The sequence below is a fragment of the Petaurus breviceps genome, unplaced genomic scaffold (genome assembly GCF_028583685.1).
Source record: "Petaurus breviceps papuanus isolate PSGF00001 unplaced genomic scaffold, PetGlider_PUasm1.0 179, whole genome shotgun sequence".
Classification (NCBI taxonomy): Eukaryota; Metazoa; Chordata; class Mammalia; order Diprotodontia; family Petauridae; genus Petaurus; species Petaurus breviceps.
Window position 1 is genome coordinate 13537176 of NW_027185779.1, and position 20987 is coordinate 13558162.

A 20987-nucleotide genomic window follows, 5' to 3' on the forward strand; every position below is an offset into this window, starting at 1 on the left:
AGTTTTTTATTAAGTACCTACTCTGTGCCTAACACTGTGCTAAGAATCGTAGCAGCAGCAGCAGCAGTAGTAGTGGTGGAGGTAGTAGAAATAGTAGCAGTAGTAGTAGTCGTAGTCATAGTAGTAGTCGTAGTCATAGTAGTAGTAGTAGTAGTAGTAGTAGTAGTAGTAGTAGTAGTAGTAGTAGTAGATTATGTACATAACCCTTTAAGTTTTGCCAAGCCCTTTGTGTGTAATACAAGTTGATCCTCTCAACTAGGTACTATTTATTATTCTCATTTTACAGATTAGGTAACAGGTTGAGAGGCGTTAAATGATTTGTCTCAGGTTACATAGTAGTAAGTATTTGAGGCAAGATTCAAACTACAATTTCTGTGATGCTAGGTCCAGAACCCTATCTGCTATCTCACCTTGCTACCATCCAGTTAATCTACTTTGTTGAAGGAAAATGTAGGAATTAAAAAAAAAAAAAGCACTGCTAGAATATATTGAGGAAAGCTTGGTAAAATAGTAAAGCAATTCTCTGAGTGTTATCCAGGCATTTCTGGAGGTCCCTGAGACCCTTTTAGGGGGTACAAAAGGTCAAAACTATCTTCATAATTCTAAGGCATTATTTTCATTTTACACTTTCTATTCTCTCATAAATATACATTGTATTCTTCCAGAGGCTACATGACCTATGATTTCTCACATGTGTTGTCAGATAAACTTGAAGACTGCATACCTACCTAGGCTACAGAATTAAAATTTTGCCTTAAAATGGATGAGTGTAAAGATGTTCTGGATTTACTTTCTTTTTTTTGGAGGCAGGAGGGCAGGCAATTGCGGTTAAGTGACTTGCCCAAAGTCACATGGCTAGTAAGTGTGTCAAATTTCTGAGTCCAGATTTGAACTCAGGTCCTCCAGACTCCAAGGCCAGTGCTCTATTCACTGCGCCACCTAACCACCCCTGGGTTTACTATTTTGCTTGTATTAGTGCAGTATCAATACCAAGCTATCATTGAGAAAATCTTTTAGGTGAATGCTTGTTGATACGTGGTATTAAAACATTCAAAGTATTGGATAATTTTTTTTTTAATTTTTACAGTTTCTCCTGTTTATATTTGTACTGATGGTACAAAATTACAGTGAGTAAAACTGCAGGCACCTTAGCAGCAATCAAGTTAGTGGCACAAAACTGGACAATTAATCAATCATTTTATTTTTTGCCTCTATGTACCATATAGTAATACTACATAGTAATATATATGTATACATATACATACTAAATATGTGTATGTACGTACATATATTCGTAAGTATGCCATACTTAAGAATGTCTTCAATAAAGCAATAAAAAATAATTCTTGATCTTTGAGTACATGTCTTTTTAAAACTGTATGTGATAAAATGGGAAATAAATATAAAAACCTTTCTCTGCAAACTGAAGTATGGTTTTCTCAAGGAAAAGCCCATATGACTGTTTAAATTGTAAGCTGCACTGGCCACTTTTTCTCATGGAATAGTATCTTTTCTTGAAAGAACAATTGACAGGCAAACTATGATAATTCAAACGGGTATTTGGTAGATATTTTTTTTAATGAATAAATGAGCCTGTTACTTCAAGGAAAGCAACAGACAGTTTTTGTTTTCAGTGATAAAATTTTAGTTTTTAGTGAAAATTAGAATTTTGGAAAACTTGTATCTGCCAGTGTGAACCTGACAGCTTCCCAATACGTAATGACTTTTTGATGAGATCTGGGAATATTAACAAAAGTACTTTTTATATTATGCAATGAAATATGTCAACTTTTGGAAGATTCACATAACTCAGAGAACCAATATTTTCCAAATAACCAATGGATGATATTGCAAAATCATGCATGGGTAAAAGATCCATTAAAAGCAAAAAAAAAAAAAGAATAGCAAATTTTAGGGTAACAGTATTCTACAGTGGGCTCATACTTAGCTGGAGGCCGGTACCAACATTCTGCTATGTTCCTAGTGCCAGAGCCACAGAGTTGTACTTACTTCTGGATCAATGCAAAGTCTAGTCCGTAACCTCTCCTCAAACTACCCCTAGACCCAAAGGACCTCCTCAATCTTCCCTGTATCCTTCTTCTAGAAATGGGTAGTAACAGAGCTGCCAATTGACACCTGTTTATATACTCTGCATGAGGTCAGGTTTCTTTATGGTGGATATTGGATTTCTTGTCCTGGTACAAACCTTTTCCCTGTGTTGGCATGTTCCATGTGGATATTCCTAGCTTTATATATCCCTAGTGTATGAGGAATTCTCTGTCTGTTTTCCTGTGCCTAGCTGAGGTATAAAAATAGTTCACTGTGATTTTTTTCTTAGGTTTCCCAAGCAGGATTCTGATGTATTTCCTAAATCTGTGTGGAAGAATTGTAAATGGAAAGGGAGTTTGGTTCTGCTTCCTGCTCTATTCTCAATTGCTGTTAGATCTTCTCTGTTACTTGATATTTGTAAAAATGTTTGGGTCCATATTCACTTAAATTAATGCTCAGAGCCCCCAGATTTCATCTGTCCTTTCCTATGACCAGTCAATATTAATCACATGAAGCACATTATAAAAGCTTTTGTTTTAATTAATAGAATACAAAAAAAGTAAAAAAGGGAAATTACTATAATAGCAAGCACTCTCAACTCCTGTTTTCCAAAGCAATTCACTTCATAAGCTCCAATGTTGTTCATTTGTTTCAATTGTGCTCAACCCTTTATGACCCTATTTGGAGTTTTCTTGGCAAAGATACTGGAACAATTTGCCATTTCCTTCTCCGGCTCATTTTACAGATGAGAAAACTGAGGTAAACAGAATTAAGTGTCTTACCTAGGGTCACACAGCTAGTAAGAATCTGAGGCAAGATATGAATTCATGCCTTCCTGATCCAGTTCTGGCACTCCATTCACTGTGCCACCTAACTACCCTAAACTCTAATGTAGGAGCATATTATGTTTAGGCCCCATAATCTACCAGAAACCCAGCACTGACCCCAGATTTTAGCAGTAGCCCCATACTCAATATAAAGACCTAGGAAGAATTGGTTCAACAACATTCCTTATTGAATTATCCTGAAAATGCATTTGTCTAAATGTCTCGCACCATCATATTCTACTGAAAAGGTGAGTCTTCAAGATTTGCTGGTCACTGTAGTCATCATTTTCAGAATTAAAGCTAAATGGATGGGGTGGGAGGGAATGACCATATAAAGCATAACATGCAAAATGAACAGGATTAAAGAAAATTCCCTGGGCTTCCATGGCAATGTTGAATCTATGTCAAGCCTCCCATTGGAGAAAAACCTTACAATTCTCCAACAACAAAACACAGAGATGGAATATGGTACCAGAGGAGACTCTTTCCATTCCCATTTCATTTTTAAAAATTTTTACTTTCTTCCTTTCTCCTTCAACAGTCACACTTCTTGTTAGAGCATCTTGTATGACCTCTGAGGTAACAGGAACCCTTGTTCCATGCTTATACAGAATTTTGGGGAGTTCATTTTCTAAAGGGACAAGGTATCTCCATTGTCAGAGATTTATGATTGTTGTTCAGTCATTCATCAGTGTCCAACTGTGTGACCCCATGGAGCAGGTCAATATTATCCATAAGGTTTCTTTGGCAAGGACACTAGAGGAGTTTGCCATTTCTTTCTACAGTGGTTTCAAGCAAACAGAGGTTAAGTGGCTTGCTTAGGGTAACCAAACTAGTAAGTGTCTAAGGTCAAATTTGAACTCAAGTCTTCCTGACGCCAAGCCCAGCACTCTAACCACTTAGCTACCTAGCTGCCTCCTACATATATCTGGACCAGCACAATTTCCACAGAATCAAAGTTGAAGGTGTCTGAAGAGCAATGGAGAGAAAAAGTATTTGTAAGAAAAATGTAGCATATTTTCAACAATGGTCTACATGCAAGGAATGGCATTAGAGAGATAATCCAGCTTTTATAGAACTAATAAAGAATAAGGAATGCTCATGCATCAAGAGTAAATACAATAAATAGGTGTCTAAATTCTTCAGTATATCTAAACGATGTAAAATACCTAGAAACTCTCTACTATGTGTAATAGGTCCTTTGAAGAACATTTATAAAAGAACATCCCAGAGTCTTGGGATCAAGGAGGACACAGGATCAAGAATGAATTACTTATAGGATAACAGACTTAGAATAATAGATTTAAATCTGAAAGAGAATTTACAAGTCATATAATCCAAGCCCTTCATTTTATAGATGAGAACGCTGAGGCCCAGAGAGGTTAAACAATAATAGTAATAACTAGTAACACTTTAAAGTTTTGTAATGTTAATGGGATATAAGATCTTCCCTGCCCATAAATAGGCCTCATGGAGCCTATTAAGGGAAGCTTCCTTAGCGGAGCATTGCTTGTAGGAAAGCTTTCACATATTTTGTTCATTTTTAACTAGGCACTGAGTCAAGAGGGTTTTGATGCCTTCTGGCTCTGAGAAGTGCATATATACTCTGAGTTCATATTTTGCTTTGGGGTCTCACTTATGAGAAGGATTTTGTGATTATCAGGTCAAGATGGCTGTATGTTCAGAGTTCCTCTACTGCTCAGATGTAAAGGCTTTCTCAATCCAAGGTTGTTTCTAAAGTGTATAGTTGATTCAGGCAGTCAGAGTCTGTTGGTTTTTATTTCTCTGCTTGTATTTTCTCCATATTTTCCCTGAAATTCAGGGTGCTGACTTTTCCCCTGAACTAATGAATGTAATTAAAAAAGACTGTTGACCCTTTAAACAGCTATCTTTCCTAGTAAAGTAGTTCTAAGAACCTGTGGTAGCAGCCATCCTGGGTATGCCAGGGTTGCCAGTACAAGTTTATAAAGCACTTTACATATATGTCCACACCGATCATCACAACAACCCTAGGAGGTAGGGGCTGTTATTATCCTCATTTTATGTAAAAGAAAACTGAGTCATAGAGAGATTAAATAACTTGTCCAGTGTCCCACAGCTACTAAATCCCTGAGGCAGGATTAAACTCCTGTCTTCCTCACTCTAATCCAGAGCTCCATCCACTATGCCTCAGGTTCAATGAATCACCCAAAATCTGGAAGTTGTAGGGCAAGGTTACAGACACCAGTCCAATGGCTCCATCTCTTTCCCCTGTACCACACTGCTTCCTAAGATGCACAGCTATGTAACTTGCTAATAAACACACAGGACTAGAGGCAGTATTGGAATCCAGGTAAATTGTGACTCTGTCTTGCACTTTTGTGCAAAAACTAGTCTGATTTCCAGATATCTTCTCTAAGATACAGTTTTCTTCATCTGGGATAAAGAATCTCCTACCAGCAACAGCTAGTAATTCAGGCTCTTTGGGGAACCAGTGCTGAGGGATGGTGAGAGAGTGTTTCATAATTGTGTTGTCACCTTCTTCTTCTTAGCTTTCTGGTCAAAATGACTTCCTATTTTCATATTTGACCATCATTTCATCAGAAGTTTTAAGCAAGCTTAAGAGATAGCAATCTGGCAACATAGAGCTGGGAGAGGCAGAATATCCAAAGACTTCCTCTAGAAATAGCAAATCTAAGGCAGAGCTTCTAAATCAGGTGAGAAATCAGTAAACACAATTTAAAATGTGGCTTCATAATTATTTTTTTGATCAAGAAACCCTTTGATCAAGTGAAGTGTGTGGACTCCTCAAAATCATTATCTACATTCATCATTGAAGCAAATGCAAAATTTTAATTGAAAGTTGGTGAAAATATTTTTTTTTCTTCAACCAGGTTTATGGATTCCATTGAAATCTATCCAGCGGGTTCCTTGACATTCTGTGGACATTAGGTAAAAAAAAAAAAACTCTAAAATTAAAAAAAAGAGGACTGATTAAAAGAAAGAATGCTACAATCCAGGCAGAGGCTGGTTTTTCAGAGTCACTTTTCCTGGGAGAACTAGGCATAAGGAATTCCAGGAGACAGTCTACAGGAGGCAATAGTGAATAGTTATTTTAACTCAACCTCCTGCCTTTCAAGATGTTTGTTATGCCAGAGGTGTGTTAGCCATGACTTGGCCCCTATGATCTCCACCTGTATAGCAGTTAATTCCAACAGCTAGCAAAGGCAGGAGGGAGGTATTTGGTCTGAGGGGAAGTTCATGGTGAAAAAACTATGTAAGGAAGAACATCTACCGAGCCATAAAAAGTATTAGTGTGAAGAAAATAAGTGAATCACCCCCCCCCCAAAAAGTCTTCAGTTTATTTTTTTTAACAGCTTTAACCTTAAAATGTCACTGAAAAGACATCTGTGGAATTGTTTTGTGAGTAAATGTCATCCGACTAAGAGGGAAACCTAATAGACTTTCTGAACTTTGGTGCCCTGTCCCTGGTAAAATACACAGTAAACTTTTATAAGTGTTATTGAGAGAATAATGGGCAGGGATTTTGAGTCAGAATCAGAAGGTCATTGATAAAACCTGCTTTAGAATGTCTTTAGACTATTAGACCAAAGTCTTTAAAACTAGTAGGTAGAAGAATTTAATGAGGTCATAAAAGAATTGGTATGAATTCCCCATGCTTCCGTTAAAACATTATCTCATACTTTAATCAGGGAGGAAATACTGAGAACATCTACTGTAATGTAAGTAACATAGCATAAGGGGATAAATGCATTCACCTGTTATCCATTTTAATCAAAGACAATGGAGGTCACTGAGAACTATTGGGCCTGATATTACATATTAATTTTCTATTCCCTGGATAGTTACTACTCAGTAGCTAGGGAAAAAGTTTTTCCTTATAAGTCAGAGGAACCTCTTGGTTTTTGAAGCCATTCTTCCCTAAATGAAATTTTAGATGTTCATAGACAGCATTTTTATTTTAATTTGGGATTAGAAAAATCTGGTTTTCTGTTTATTTAACCCATAATTGTTGCTGATCAGTCATTTTAGTCCTATCTGAATTTTCATGACCCTATTTTGGACTTTCTTGGAAGAAATACTAGAGTACTTTACAATTTCCTTCATCAGCTCATTTTATAAATGAGGAAACTGAGGTAAATAGGGTTCATTTGTCTGATGCTCAATTTTGTCACCTAAAAAATGATGGGGGTTAAATATAGATAATCTCTTTAAATTAACTTATTTAATTTTTGTTTTCAACCGTCATTTCCATAAGATTTTGAGTTTTAAATTTTCTCCACCTCATTTCCATCTCCCCTCCCCAAAACACTATACACTATGCAGTCTTATAAAGGCTCTACATGGACATTCTTATTAAACATCATGTCATGTTGTAAAGAAGAATTAGAATGAATAGGAAAAAAAAAACCACAAGAAAGAATAAAAACAAAACAAAGAGCAAATAGCATGCTTCGATTTGGATTCAGACTCCATAGTTCTTTCTCTAGATGTGGATAGCATTTTCTATCACGAGTCATTTGGAGTTGTCTTAAATCCTTGCATTGCTGAGAAGAGCTAAGTCTACCAAAGTTACTCATCATACAATGTGGCTGTTACTGTGTACAGTGTTCTCTTGTTTCTTCTCATTTCACTCAGCATCAGTTCATATAAATCTTTCCATATTTTTCTGACATCTACCTGCTCATCATGTCTTACACAATAGTATTCCATTACATTCATATACCATGACTTATTTAGCCATTTCCCCCAGTTGATGGACATCTCAATTTCCAGTTCCTAGCCACCACAAAGAGAGCTGCTATAAATATTTTTGTACATGCAGGAACTTTTCCCATTTTTATGATCTCTCTGGGATACAGATATAGTTGTAGCAGTGCTTGGTCAAAGGGTAGGCACATTTTTAGCTCTTTTGGCACCATTCTAAATTACTCTCCAGAATGATTGGATCATTTCACAACTCCACCAACAATGCATTAGTGTTCCAATTTTCTCATACTGTGTTTCCCCGATAATAAGACACTGTCTTATTAATTTTTTGGACAGAAAAACACCAGAGGGCTTATTTTCAGGGGAGGGCTTATTTTAATGAACATTGACAGCAATTTTAATAAACAGGTAAATGTGAACAAAAAAATGTACCTTTATTCAATAAGCAAATCACTGGGGAAGAACAGGATGATGCGCTCACTGCTGCAGCTCTGATTGGATGAAGCTCAGAGCGCGGCGTGCGTTTCACCCGGGGGGGGGGGAACGGTGCATACAGAGGGTACCGTAATGTAGCGTGTAGCACAGGGGATCACCTTCACTACAGTAGCAATCTCAATAGGGCTTATTTTCGGGGGAGGGTTTATTTTAGAGGAATCTTACACAGTAAGGGGAGGGCTTATTTTCAGGATAGGTCTTATTATCGGGGAAACATGGTATCTTCTCCAGCAGTTATAATTTTCCTGTTTTGTCATGTTAGCCAATCTGATTCATGTGATATGGTACCTAAGAGTTGGTTTGATTTGCATTTCTCTAATCAAGAGAGGTGTAGAGAATTTTTTTCATAAGATTTAGATAATCTCATAGGTCCCTTTCAACTCTTATCAATGATTCTATGATCCTGAGTCCTTATTATGAAGATGGCAAAGAACTATCCACATGCTGACCCTTCCCTCTGTGGAAAGGTATATGTAGAGTTCTCAATTCATAAGATCTCAATTCTAAGTCATTAACTAGCTGTATAGCCTCAAGGATATTACTTTATCTGCAGGGAGTCTTAGGTTTTGTTTTATTTTATTTTTCTTCATCTGTAAAATAAAAAGTTTGAGGTGATCTCAAAAATCCCATTTCTATAATCCTATGACCTCTATTGCTTCTAACTCTCAAGGCACACATAATTCAAGATATGCAGGAAACAATATGGGAACACAATGCCAGTATATTCAAAACCAACCTTAAGCACAGGCAAAGTAAATCATCGCCTATAAAGTTTAATTCTAAGAAACCTGACAAAAGAATCTTCTCAACTAAATTATCTCTTGTCAGCATTCTATAGTGTCTTTTAGTCCCAATATTATTTAATATCTTCTTTAGGTTAAGGTAGAACCATCTCTAGGAATTCACTTTTGGAAAGGTAGGAAAAAACAGACACTAGTCTGTCTAAGAGGTAGGAAATATATTGTCATTGTTGTCAGTGTAATTAATGCTAGCTCCAAATGAATATAAAGAGAAGAAGTTTTACAGATAGTCTTAACAGTCTGACACTTAGGTCCTTTGAGTAATAATAGTTAATAATAAAAACAATCATAGCTAATATTTACATAGTGTCTTAAGATATAAAAAGCTCTTTACAAATCTTATTTCATTTTATCCATGCAACAACCCAAGAAGACTAGTGCTATTATTGTCCTACTTTAAAAATGAGGAAAACGAGACGGAAAGAGGTTAGGTGATTTGTGCAGTTATATGGTAAATAAGCGTCTGAGTCAGGATTTAAGCTGAGGCCTTCCTGACTTCAGTTCAGTTCTCTATCTGCTGTACCATCAAAGGAGATGCCAGTATTGGTATGTTTAAGAGAACCTGAGTTCAAATCCAATTTTTGTTGTTATTCAGTCATTTATCAGTCCTGTCTAACTCTTCCTGACCCCGTTTGGGGTTTTCTTGGCAGAGATACTAGAGTGGTTGGCCTTTTCCTCTCCAGCTCATTTTTACAGATGAGGAACTGAGGCAAAAGAGTTAAATGATTTGCACAGGGTCACACAGCTACTCCGTTCTAAGTAACTAACATGAGTCTTCCTGATTCCAAGCCCAGTGCTCTATCCATTGTGCCACCTAGTGGCCCGTCAAATTGACTGTATGAATTAATATTTGTGTGACTTTTTGAAAGTCCTTAAATTGCCTGGGTCTCTTTTTTTCATCTATAAAATGAACAAATTACCTCCGAGATAGGTCTTTTCCAGTTCTAAACTGATGCACTTGTGCCATGTGATGATTAAGAAGATGAGTGAACAAATAGTTAGGACATCCATATTCTAGACTGACGTATCTCTGCCACTACCTAGCAATCAAATTTAGGCAAAGCATTTATCTTCTCTGCATCTTGTTTTTTTGTCTATAAGCTGAGAGAATTGGTAATAGAAGATTTCTAAGATCCCTTGCAGCTCCAAAACTCACTGAATACATGATTAAACAGGGAGCTAGGGCATCTGTATTCTGCTCTGCTTTTCAAATCTTGTGTGATTTGGACCAACTTTCATGAAGCTGCTCTTTCTCTTGGTCAGGCTAACCCTTTAGAATTTAACCATCTTGAAAAGGACAAAGGTTTGTGGTTAACATTTACGAAATTGTGTACTGTGATGTCTGAGATGGTTTACAGATAGAGCTTTCTGCTCATTTTCACAGCATGTCAATTTCCAGGGGCAGGCATGCAACTTCTAAAGCCATCAAATGGCGAGCTTATGACAAAGTGGAAAACTGGGATCAGTTCAAATATTTCTCATATCATTCCTTTATACTGGATCATAATAGCTCTAAACTTTGCTGTTTGTGTGCTAGAGGTAAGAGTATGGCAAAATGAAGGGAATTACTCCCACACTATTTCTTTTTTCCAAAACAAGAAAAGCTATGATATGTTAACTTGGGGCCTGCCTCTTAGGAATGATGACACCCTTTTGCATCAGAATGGCCACCAGATGGCACTCTGATTGCAAACTGAAGTGAAAAACAAAACAAAATAAAACAAAACAAAAAGCAATTTGGATTCTCTACAAGGGTTCTTAATCTTATGCCCATAAACTTAAAAACAACCCACTATATTCCAATATTATTGGTTTTCTTTTAAGTCCTATGTATTTTAGTTTCTACATTTAAAAACATTCTGAGGAGGGGTCTATATATTTTACCAGAAGAAGAAACTCATAACTCAAAAATGATTAAAACCCTCTGAACTCAATCCCCTCTGAACTCAATTCCCTCAGTTAAAAGATGAGAAACCATAGGCATAGAGAAGTTAAATAGTATGTACAGAGTTACAAAATCAGCTAGTAACACTGGAGAGAGAAAAACTCTGAAACTACCAGTGACTGCTCATATTTCCCACTTATAAAGGTTTCCAAAAAGTCATTCCTTCCTCTTCCTCAAATTGGTGTCAAAGGATAGGGTGATTGTATTTTCCCTTTGACTAGAACTTGCTAGAAAACCTAGGGCGGACCCAAATTCCCATTCACCTTTTTGCCAATAGATCATGAGAGAGAAGATTTGGAACAGACCTTAATGATCACTTCGTCTAGTATTTTCTTTTACAGGGTTGTTTTTACTATAACTAAAAAATTTAGTAAGCATACACTATATTAAATCACAGGGCTAGATATTAGGAATGTAAACACAGATACAATAAAGGACTTGCTTTCAAGAAGCTCATAATCTAACTGATGAATAGTACATATGAAAAACTAGTTATATATTTGGGTAATAAATATAAAAGAAGTCTAATTAGTCAAAGCAATGCGGTCTAATAGAAAACAACAATGCTTGGATTTAAAGGCAAAGGAGAAGTATTTGAATTCTTATGTAAAGCATGTAATATCTCTGGGTCTCAATATTTTTCATCTGTAAAGTGGAACAGCCTAACGTATAAAAAAATGAGATAAATATGAAAGAAGGTCCCAGATAAAGTGCTTTGGGGAGCAGGATGAGAACATTTTTTATTCTGACCTTACATTTCCCTGATAACAAAATGGCTGGTGGGGCAGTGAATAGAGCACTGGATCCTGTATCAGGACCGACCTGAGTTTGAATACAGCATCAGATGCTACTAGCAGTGTAGCCCTGGGCAAATCACTTTATGTCTCAGTTTTTTCAACTTAAAAGGAGGATAATAATAGCACTTCCATTAAAGAGACATTGTGAGAATCACAAAGTATACTATTTATGAAGCCTAGGTGCAAATGTTTCTTTAGTTTTTTATTAAAAACACCACCATGAATGTGGAAGCAGTATATTTGTGGGTAACAGTAAGATCAAGACGGTTCCAGCCTCAGATACTTAACACCCACACAAAAAAACTGGCCGGGTAACCTAGGGCAAGTTACTTAATCCCAATTGATTAAAAAAAACAGTAAGATCAAGAGCATGATCATCTTTGTGCATAGTTGAGGTGGGGTAGAAGAGTAGGTAATAGAAAATGAGTAGATTGAGAAACTAAGAGATAGGTGTCTGAGGGAATATCAATTTGTATGTTGAAATCCCCTAGTATAATAAGACAGGAGTTAGAGAAGAGAGAAATTTACTTACATTTCTGGCAGGAATTAGGTACTGAATTATTGAGGAAAGAAGAACACTGTCTTGGAGGTTTTAGACAACAGTTACTAGGATTTTGATTGTGTGGTATGTGTGGATTATATATATGGGCCTCAAAGGAGGAGAGATTACTGAGTATATAGGTCGCTGCATATATGTATACACAGACACATATAGCACATATATCCTATATACCACACACCTTCCTTATCTTATAGTGTGAGATGTTGGTCTATGCCTAGTTTCTGCCAAATTGATTTCCATTTTTCTTAGCATTTTTGTCACATGATGAGTTCTTACCCCAAAAGGTGGAATCTTTGGGTTTATCAAATACTTGATTACTATGATCACTTACTACTGCCTATTGCATACCTAAATCTCTTCCCCTGATCCACTATTCTATTTTTTTAGCCATTATTAAATTGTTTTCATGATTGCCACTTTCCAATATTAGTTGAAATCTTATGCAGCTAGTCCACCTTTCTTCATATTTTTATTTCATTGATTTCATGATATTCTTGACTTTTTGTTCTTCCAGAGGAATTTTATTTTCTCTAGCTCCATAAATCTGACCAGTGTGGATGTACATTAATTTAGATAGGACTGCCAATTTTATTAAATTGACTCAGTCTATCCATGAGCAATTAGTTTAGATTTACCATTCTTTGTATGCAGAAGGTTTTGTAACTTTGTTCATTTAGTATATGGGTTTGTCTTGGCAGGTAGACTTCCAAGTACATTATATTTTCTGTGGTTATTTTTGTTTTTGCTTTGTCTGCAATCATGATTGCTACCCCTACTCTTTTTACTGCAGCTGAGGCATAATAGATTCTACACCAGTCCCTTACTTTTATTTTGTGTGTCTATTTCAAGTGTGTTTCTTGTAAACAATATGTTATTGAATTCTGATGTCTAATCCATTCTGCTTCCATTTTATAGCTAAATTCATTCCCTTCACATTTATAGTTATGATTATTGTGTATTTTCTCCCCATTCTAATTTTTTTTGTTTTATCTTTTTCTTTTTTTATCTTGTTCCTCCTCTACAACCTGTTTTTCTTTTGACCACTGCCTTCCTTGATCCACCCTTTCTTTTATCATTCCCATTGTTTTCTCTTATCTTCTTCTATTCTTTCTCCCCCACTGGATAAGATAGACTTCTATAACCAGATGAGTATAACAATACACACACACAATGCACATATGCAGACATGTGCAGGTATATGTACACACATGTGTCCTTGTGTGTATGTATGTGCATGTATGTATGAGTATACATATACACATATATATGTATGTATATATATATATATATATATATATATATTTCCCTTCTTTGAACCAATTAAATGAGAGTGAGGCTTAGGTATTGCCCGCATCATACACCACTTTCCCCTTCATTATAAAAGTATATATGTGTACTTTATATAACATACATAATATACAAATAATACATGTATGCAAATGACATATTATGCATATACAACTAATGAATGAAATGTACATTATAATAAGTACAATATTATGTGTGTGCAAAAAATGAAGTGTTATACATGCATAATAAACATACTATGCATTTCTAATGAGCAAAATATAGTGCCTATGTAATAAGTCATTTATCTCCCGTGTATAATATATAATTACTCAAATGCCATATGTCTATGCATAATAAATGACATTATATAAAAGGTTTATTTTATTTCATATACAATATGTAAGAGTATGAATCACTACAATGGTACAGTAACATTCTAACATTATGAAATATTAGAATATAGGATCAGACATTCCAATTATCAATGTTCACAGTACTTGCCAAAGTTTGTGACAAATATATTATATTGGGAGTGGTGGGAACTTTCAGGAATGAAACACTAAGCATGAAAAGTTGGAAGAAATCCAAAATACAACTATACTTTTCAGGCAGCTGGGTAGCTCAGGCTAGCAAGTCAGCATAACTACCCACATGCACAAAAATATTTATAGCAGTTCTTTTCGTGGTGGCCAAGAACTGGAAATAGAGGGGATGCCCATCAATTGGGGAATGGCTGAACAAGTTGTGGCATATGAATGTAATGCAATACTATTGTACTATAAGAAATGAACAAGCAGACTTCAGAGAAACATGAAAAGACTTATATGAACTGATGATGAGTGAGGGGAGCAGAACTAGGAGAACATTGTTCACAGAAACAGCTACAGTGTGAGATGACTGATTTGAATAGACTTAGCCCTTCTCAGCAATGCAAGGACCTAAAACATTTTCAAAGGCCTCATGATAAAAAATGTCAGCCTCATCCAGAGAAAGAACTATGGAGTTGCAATGCAGAACAAAGCAGACTATTTTATTTTTTGTTTTATTTTTTTTCCTTTCTCATAGTTTTTCTCATTTGGGATAATTCTTCTATGCAACATGACAAATGTGAAAATGTGTTTAATAAGAATGTATGTGTAGAAGCCATATCAGATTGCAAGCTATCTTGGGGAGAGAGGGTAAGAAAATTTTAAACTTATGAAAGTGAATATTAAAGAAAACTATTTAAAAATAAATAATTTAATTAAAAAAAAAGAAAAAGTCAACATAACTGCTATTACTACTTCTTTGAATGGAGAGGAAAAACTTACCACCTAAAGAGAAGGTTGTAGGAGTAGAGGTAGGGAAGCTGAGCCAATTAGGAGATTTAAGGATAGGGTTAGATTTCCTTTGTTAAATATCTTCTTATGTGCAGTGGCTACCTGGAGCCAAGAAAAAATTGGATGGGTAAGTCCCCCATGATACTAGTCCATTAATCTGATTTTCAAGGCCATTACTAGGTATGTCTTTATATCCTAATACCTACCACAGTACCTGGAACATAGGAGGTGCTTAATAAATATTTGTGGATTAATTGATCCATGAATTTTCTCCCACCAAGAAAAGTTCACAACTTAAAGGTAACTCTCAGAAGCCACTAGTAAAAATGCTTATTTACCCTCTGGTCATGACCAACTTTTTTTTTTTTTAATGAAATGCCACTTCTCTTCCTCCTGAAGGAATGAAGTTGGTCGGTAAACAAACATATATTATGTGCCCTCTTGAGGTGTCTCCATATTCTTAAGAACTGGGAAGGTTTCTGTAGCTTGGAGATACCTCAAGAGGGTCTGGAGTGGGCAGAGAAGGGCAAATTCAATCAAACAGAAGTTGGGTCAACCTGACAGGGCCCACTGGTGAATTTCTGGTGTACAAGATGTCAACTGTAGAGCTCATCCACCCAGGGGAAATATTTCCTGCAGTTTAGGCTGAGTCACATAGCTCTTTCAGGGATTTATTTTTTTTTTTAAACTGAGGCATCTAACCCTTTGTTTTAACTGTGTATTCATATCCCCCACCCCCACCTTTTTAAGTGCATATTTTGCAAATAACACATTTGACTTTGCTGAAGCAAGAGTCATAGGGCCAATATTGTATCTCTCTGTTGTTCATAAGTCTTTCTGTGATATTATCTTACAGTTTAAGCCCTTCCTTCCCTTCTCATTAAAAAATAGTTATATTTGTTCCTTTTTCTTTTGGGCATCATACCTCTTTCTTTCTAGGAATTGGAGAAGAACTTGTTTTTTTGGAAATAATTTTACCCAAAGAAAATATATTCTGCCCAAAAGACTGTATGATGTTCATTTGATTTTTATAATAACTAAAATCAAAATATATTCTACATTTTAATTGCCTCTGTGTTAATATTTCAACTTTGCAATTCTCTAAAACATATGAAATGTTAGTGAAGTGATTTATTAACAATGCATTTTCATTCCAACACAATCATAAGCTAGCTATTTCTATTAGCATTTGTTATATTAATTTTCTTGGGACTGATATAAAAATTTATAGGCACTCGCTGCCAAGAACACGCTTTCCATTTTCAGAAAAATAAATATTATTTTTCCATTTCCCTCTATATGCATAGATCAGTGAATAAGCTGACTGGTGAATTCCTTTAATGACCAAGGAAACTGTCTTCCAATCACACTCTTCTGCACATTTACCAAATTTCTAAATGCTGTTCCCTAAAATGCTTTATGTCAGTAGCTCATTTCAAAAGCATAGTCATTATTAAAGTCAGCTCTGAGTCTTGGATCCAACATTTAATAACTGGGTGAATTGTAGTATATTTCTTAGGACAGTTGAGACAGAATTTCCTAATTTGTAAAATGATAGTAGGTCTGCTTAAAGGTTGTGAAGATTTAGAAGACTTCATTGCAAAGAGAGCTGGAAAGAAATAAGAATTTGAGGAAAGCAGAAAGTCAAATATGTGATTAAAGAAAAGAATGGTGATCTCATATAAAATTAAAATTGTGAATGTCATTTACAGTATGTTCTGGAGCCACTGGTATGAACTTGAAAAAGTTGATTTTTTAAAGAACATTAACATTTACAATTTAGAAATCAGGTAAAGGGGGGGGCAGAGTCAAGATGGCAGAGTAGAAACAGGACTTTCACAGGGCTTCCACCTCCCCAAATTCATGTAAAAGGGGTCTCTGAACAAACTTTGCAGCTACAGAACCCACAAAATGACACAGAGAAGCTAAACTCCCTCTGAGGACAGCCTGGCAGGCTGGCAGGAATCAGCCAGAGCCCGTGCTCTGGGAGCCAACCATGAGACAGTGGTTTTAGCCCCAGCGCAGACCTGACCAACGACCAGCCAGAGGGACTCCAGATCACCAGCAGCTGTGGAGGTCCAGAATTATCAAGACATAGAGGCTAAGGACAAAATGAGAAGTCAGAGCAGTGTGGACTTTGGGATCCAGTAGTTGGGAGTGCATCAGCCTCTTCCCCCGGGGCAAGAAGCCTCTGAGGAGCCACAGCTGCTTCCCCTTGGCAGCTTCAGCTCCTGGACTGCAGACTCTAGAGGGACCAAGCAACCAGTCTGAGGGGTAATTGCTCTTGTTTTAACATGCTTGGATCTGGTTTGTAGTCTAGGGTGGAGGTCCTGGGGTGTGTGACCAGCTTGCAAGAGCATGTGGAGGCTTCAGAGAGGAAACCCAACTAATAACTCTGGCAGCTGAGAAAACCCCAGCTTTTGGAACAAAGCTCCCCTGTCTGGTGGCAGAGTCTTACTGGAACAAAAAGCCTAGGGGTCAAGCGACTGAGGGGTGACATGACCAGGCAAAGGAAGCAAAGCACACAGAAAAATCCAAAATTACACTACTATTTTGGGGACAAAAATAATCAAAGCATGGAACAGGAGGAAGAAAGTGAAGTCAGAACTCCTGCACCAAAAGCTTCCAAGAAAAATACAAGCTAGTTACAGGACATAGAGGACCTTAAGAAGCAGATAAGAGAAATGGAGGAAAAAATTGGGAAGAGAAATGAAAACAACGCAAGAAAATTAAGAAATGAGAGTCAACAGCCTGACTGAGGAAAATAACACCTTAAAAAATAGACTAACTCAAATGGCAAAAGAGGCTCAAAAAGGCAATGAGGAGAAACATGCCTTAAAAAGTCGAATTTGCCAGATGGAAAAAGAATCTCAAAAGCTCACTGAGGAGAATTATTCCTTCAGAATTAGATTGGAGAAAATGGAAGCTAGTCACTTTATGAGGAACCAAGATGCTGTTAAACAAATCTAAACAAATGAAAGAATTGAAGGCAATGTGAAATATCTCATTGGAAAAACCACAGACCTGGAAAATAGATCAAGGAGAGTTAATTTAAAAATTATTGGACTATCTGAAAGCCATGATCAAAGGAAGAACCTAGAAATAATCCTCCAAGAATTTCTCAAGGAAAACTGCTCTGATGTTTTAGAACCAGAGGGCAAAATAGAGGTTGAAAGAATCCACAGATCACCTCCTAGAAAAGATCCCAAAAAGAAAATTCCTAGAAATATTATAGCCAGGTTCCAAAATTCCCAGATCAAGGAGAGAATATGAAAAGCAGCCAGGAAGAAACAATTTGAATATTGTAGAAACACAATCAGGATAACTCAGGATCTGGCAGCTTCTACAATGAAGGATCGAAGGGCTTGGAATATAATATTCCAGAGGGCAAAGGAGCTGGGATTAAACCAAAAATCACATACCCAGAAAAACTGAGTATCATGTTTCAGGGGAAAATATGGTCATTCAGTGGAATAGAGGACTTTCAAGCATTCTTGATGAAAAAACCAGACTTAAATAGAAAGTTTGACATTCAGATACAAGAAGCAAGAGAAGCTTGAGAAGGTAAACAGGGAAAAGAAATCATAAGGAACTTATCAAAGTTGAACTATTAGTATTCCTATATGGAAAAATGATAATTGTAACTGATGAAACTTTTCTTAGTATGAAAACAGTTGAAGAGAATAGAAATATATATGTCTATATTAGAGGGTATATGGGTATATGAATACATATGTGAAAGTGTGTGTATATATGTTTACAGGTATACATAGATAGAGGGCACAGGACCAATTTAATAGGAAGGGATGATACTTAAAAGGTGAAATTAAGAGGTGAGAGAGGAATATAATGAGAGGAGATGGACAGAGACAGAATGGGGTAAATTATCTCATATAGAAGAAGCAAGGGAAAATGGTTACAATGGAGGGGAAGAACAGGAAGGCAAAAGGGAATGGGCCAACTTTATTCTCATTGAATTTGGCTCATGGAGGGAATGACATACACATTAATTAGGGTATCTCACCCTACAGGAGAGTAGGGGGGAAGGAGATGAGAGGGAGGATTATGGAAGGGAGGGCAGGCTGGGGCGGAGGGAAGTTGGAACCACCCACTTTTGAAAAGGGATGGGATCAAAGTAGAGAATAGAACAAGTGGGAGGTGGTATAGGAGGGATGGAATATAGTCAGTCTTTTACAATATATCTACTATGGTAATGTTTTGCATTTGCTACACATGTATAACCTATACTGAATTGCTTATCTTCCCAGTAAGGGTGGGTGACAAGGGAGGAAGGGAACTTATTTGGAATTCAAAGTTTTAAAATTAAATGTTAATATATATATATATATATATATATGTATATATATATATATATGTATATATATATATATATATAAGTTGATATTAATACTCTTTTACATGTAATTGGGAAATAAGTTACACAGGCACTGGAGCATAGAGATCCACCATGCCCTACTGGAAAAGTCAAAGGGGGTATGGGAGAAGATATGGGAGAGAGCAGATTGGAGGAAGGGATATACTGTGGGACTGCTCTTTTGGGGAGCTGGGTAGGGGAAAAATGGGGAGAAAATTTGTAACTTAAAATCTGGTGGAAAAGAATGATATAAATCAGAAGTTAATAAAGCATTTGAAAAAAATCAGCTAAAGGTAAAGTTAAATCAAATTTTAACTAATTGTTTTATTGATTGTCTAAATTTAATGATGAAGAAAATACTAATACTGATTAATACTGTAAATATGTTGTCAATGTTTTAAGGATACTTTGGAGGGGGGAAGAAAAAGAGGGAGAGCCAGCAGTTAAATAGTTGCCAGTACACCCTTACTGTCAACAACAACAAAGACCTCTTAGAATTATAGAATTTCACTCATCCATCTCAGAAACAGTTTTGTTAGACCCTTGCCAGAAAAGGAATCCCCTATGAAAGATAACTGAAAAATAGATATTCAGAGCTTTAAATAATCAACATCATTCTCTAGAACTAAAAGGACCTCTGAGGTCATTTAATCCAGCCACTTCATTTACAAATTTGAAAACCAGGGATTATGCAGATTGAAGAATTTTCATTGAAGAATCATGGAAATAATAATTCCCCTGGTCTTTTGACTTCGGATCCTCTTTCCACTGAACCACACTACCACAACCCTTAAGTGTTTGTCTTTTATACTTAAAACCACTACACATTACAAAAACCCAAAGAGGACAAACTATCCAGGAGGAGAAGATGGATGACAGGGTCAACAGCTTCAGAAAGGTCAGAGGATAAAGACTAGGCAAAGAGCCATTAGATTTTGCAATTAAGAGGTCATTTCTTAACTTGCAAGAAGAGATTTCATACTTTTGTTTTCTATACAAACAATCTGGCAACTTCAAGAAAAATTAAAAACATGTTGAAGGCTAATAAACTGTGTTTGTGGATATTAAAAAATTATTCTGACACAGTGAAAATAATAATGGCATGAAGACATTTCATGATAACAGAATAAATGTTAGCAAATGAACTGGAATTAAATTTATTTTTTGTCTTTTTGAATGGACATCTAGGTGGCACATTGCATAGAGTACTAGGCCTGGAGTCAAGAGAACCTGCATTTTCCTATTTGCCTCATTTTCTGCATCTGTAAAATGAGCTGAAAAAGGAAATGGCAAACCACTCCAGTCTCTTTGCCAAGAAAACCCTCAATGGGGTCACAGTCAGACACAATCAGCTAAAAAACAATGATACAATTCACAACTCCCATGTTCAGAGGCACAGAGACAGGAATTAGGAGGTTAGTCACTTTTAATTTTTTTTGTAGATGGTTCTATCTTTCTCTTAAATACAATGCAAGAGTTAAAAAAAAAAAATACTTCAGTTAATGCAAAAGATATCTAAACCAATTACCTTATGTTGAGCACTACTCTATCTTCCATTCCCCTAATTGACCTGTAAACAGGAATTTCAGCACAAACTCCACCCTTCCCTCTCCTAATTTATCCATGGGTAGGGGTTTCAGCCTAGGGTAAAATCCCTGCTCCATTCTTCCCTGTCTCTTACCCCTCCACCCCGTACCTGGTGTTCCCCATCTCCACCTATTCTGGGTTCCCTGTACCTCTGCCTGTGAAAAACTTCGAGGGCAGGAAAATTCAAATATACACTGACCAATCACTGATTGTAGTTTCAGTTTATGTAGC